The sequence below is a fragment of the Chiloscyllium plagiosum genome, unplaced genomic scaffold (genome assembly GCF_037043375.1).
Source record: "Chiloscyllium plagiosum isolate Xiang-an unplaced genomic scaffold, Cpla_swu_hap1 HiC_scaffold_1, whole genome shotgun sequence".
Lineage (NCBI taxonomy): Eukaryota > Metazoa > Chordata > Chondrichthyes > Orectolobiformes > Hemiscylliidae > Chiloscyllium > Chiloscyllium plagiosum.
The window spans coordinates 168,992,890-168,996,202 of record NW_028270139.1 but is presented as its reverse complement, the minus strand read 5'-3'; the positions used below and the strand labels follow the sequence as shown (position 1 = coordinate 168,996,202).

Sequence of the window (3,313 nt, the reverse complement as noted above, 5' to 3'; positions counted from 1 at the left end):
AGGAAGCTTTACTTTCAGTTTAAAGAGTACAAGGTGCTTTACTCTGTATGTAACCCCATGCTGTCCCTGTCCTGGGAATGTTTGATGGGGGCAGTGGAGAGGGAGCTTTACTCTGTATCTAACCCTTTACTGTTCCTGTCCTGGGAGTGTTTGATGGGGACAGTGTAGAGGGAGCTTTACTCTGTATCTAACCCTGTGCTGTCCCTGTCCTGGGAGTGTTTGATGGGGACAACATAGAGGGAGCTTTACTCTGTATCTAACCCTGTGAGATCTTTACTCTGTATTTTACTGTACCAGTCTCAGAAGTGTTTGATGGGTACAGTTTAGAGGTAGCAATTCAGTTTAAAACAGTAGAGGTAGCTTTACTCTGTATCTAACCTTGTGCTGTACCTGTCCTTTGAGTGTTTAATGTGGACAGTGTAGAGATAGCTTTATGGTGGAACGAACCCCATGCTGTATTTGAGACAGAATACTAAAGAAAGAAATCGCTTGATTCCATAGCACCTGGTGACCTCCAATTTCATAATCATGAATTCATCTCAAGTATTGGGATGCAGTGGGAGGAACAGTCTCCCAGGCTCCAGGGATTTGGACGGGGGCCTGTATAAATTAGCAGTGGAGACTGAAACCTTGGCCTCTCCTCACCACAGTGATCAATCCAGAGTCGAACTGCTGCAAGAGACAAACTGATTGGAAAGCTCAGGCATCAGCTCTCCACATGAGGGCTGTGTTGGATTAATTTATTACTCAGAGATTCAGAAACACTGTGGATATGATGGCCCACAATCCAGGGACTGATAGGGTTTGGGTGCTTGTTTCCAAAGTCCTGGATTTGCAGAAGTGTCGATTCAGTGTAGAGAAGCTCCACTATGCTGATCCATGGACAAATGTAAGGAGCCAAGGATGGGTTGAGAGTGATAGCAGGAAAGGATTGGTAATGAGTGTGGTGTCATTACCAGAACAGTAACTATTACATAGTGTGATGATGCTGACTGTTAGCAGATTGTTCCCTGAACGGCTCTGTCTGTCTGTGAGAATTCCAAGAAGGGATTCAGGTATCTTGTCCATAATTCTTATTTTTTTATTGGCTAGAGGTACAGATTTTATGTCATGCAAAACATCAAGGCAACTGGGGTAATGTACCCAGTAGGTAGAGGCAGCCATAGAGGACATGTTGAGTAGAGAATGTTCACAGAAGGAAGGGGCTGTGTTCAACAATTCGCCCGAGGGAGTTACTGTAAAATGCTTTTGGATAGGTTGTCAACCAGGAATGGGGGTTTGGCCAGGCTGTTGCAGATGGGTCTTAATCTGCTTAACTGTTCCTCATCGTATTCAGGATTTTGGCCACAGTTTGAACAGTTTCTGTCCTAGGTCCCATCGGGGATGAACTCAATGAACTCTGGAGTGGTGGAGATAACACATGGCTCTCTCAATCGCAGCCGCTGGGCTGCTGCACCTCTGCCAATTGGTCTGTCACTGTTCGAGCTGTGAAGCTTTACCCTCCTATCTTCTGTCTGTCCCAGGCTCCTCAATTCCTTGTCATTCCCGGGAATTTTCTGCAAAATTCTCCTCGTCTTGTACCTGACGGGGATGAACTTCTTCCCAAAGTTGCCACTTCGAAACACCAAAGGTCTCAGGGCTTCTCTCACAAATGGTCTGTGTGTCTCCAGCTCCAGATCCACGTCGAGCAGTTGGAAGACTGGCCTGAGCTGTTTCCTGGGGAATTGGCTCGGCTTCAACCTTTGAATGGAAGTAACATTCCCAAACTCATCAAAGGTCACGCTGTTGTTTAACGGTAGTCGACTGTGCTGGATTTTGAGAACATTCTGGAAATAGGATGTCATTCTGTAAATCTCACAGGGAGGGGGAGGGAGCTCTTCAATACAGGGTGGAGAGTCGAATTGTTGGAACAAATCCTTTTCTGTCTCAGCCAAAGACTTGGTAATGTCCTTCAGCTTGGCTGAACTGAGAGCTCCCCGATGGGGCTTATATCTGTGTCTTTTCTTCAGGACTTTGGGCTGTGTTTGTGGTTCATCTGGTATTGCCAATTCCTCGGGTTTCTCAGCTTCAATAACTTCATCAGGTTTCTGATGGGAAAACACAAGAACAAAATGGTTACCAGAAATGACAGGTTACTCACTTTTTTTAAATAATACTCAACTACACAATCCAAATTGTAGTCAAATATGTCACCATGCTTTAGGAATGATATGAAGACACGGTGTCTCAGGAGACCCGGGTTCAAGTCCTACCTTCACCAGAGATGTGTAATAATATCCTCCTGAACACATCGATTAGAAAACTGGTTCATAATAAATAAAAGGATATGAAAGCTTTGGAAAGAATGGGGCGGGTGCAGTTCATAGTAATGTAGACAAACAGACACACCAAGTTATAGGAGAAAGCGAGGTCTGCAGATGCTGGAGATATCAGATTTGAGAGTGTGTTGCTGGAAAAGCACAGCAGGTCAGGCAGCGTCTGAAGAGCAGGAAAATCGACATTTTGGGTGGGAGCCCTTCATCAGGAATTCCTGCCTGACCTGCTGTGCTTTTCCAGCAACACACTCTCGACACCAGGTTATAATCCAACAGGTTTATTTGGAAGCACTAGCTTTCGGAGCGCTGCTCCTTCGTTATGCAGATGCTACCTGGTGAAGGAGCAGCGCTCCGAAAGCTAGTGCTTCCAAATAAACCCGTTGGACTATAACCTGGTGTTGTGTGAATTTTAACTTTGTCCACCCAGTGGACCCCTCCACATCATAGACAAATAGGATAGACCGAACGTATGTAATTAGAGTGAACTAGAGGCCATATGTGAGGAGGAAGAGATTTTGAGGTAATCTAAGAAAGAATATTTTTCACCCAGAGGTTGGTAGAAATATGGAACTCGCTGCCTGACAGTGTGGTGGAGGCGGCTACACTCACAACATTTAAGAACCATCTGGATGAGCACTTAGAATGTCAGGGTCCATAGTAGGCTATGGACCGAGAGCCCGTAAATGGGATTAGTATAGTACCGAGTCATTCTCTTCTTCTGTATTTTTAATTGTGGACTGAATAGCAAAAGAATAGTTCGTAAAACCAAAGATTGCTGAAGGATTGCGACACTTTGTGGACAGCAGATAACCTGACTGTCATCAAGTGATTTTTAAACAAAGCTGAGTAACTTCTTTCAAAAGGTCATGAATCTGTGAAAGTCTCTATCCCAGAGTGTAGTGAACATCAGGACATTGAATAAATCTAAAGAGGAGACAGACCGAACAGCTGTTGGTTCGAGCAGTAGTTGAGGATTTGCAGATGCATTGGAACCGAGG

At 44.8% G+C, this 3,313-nt stretch overlaps 1 pseudogene; it reads right to left on the bottom strand.

Annotated features, from left to right (window-relative positions):
- Positions 1-1,192: 1,192 nt before the first annotated feature.
- Positions 1,193-2,111, bottom strand: LOC148152290 (uncharacterized; annotated as a pseudogene).
- Positions 2,112-3,313: the final 1,202 nt, after the last annotated feature.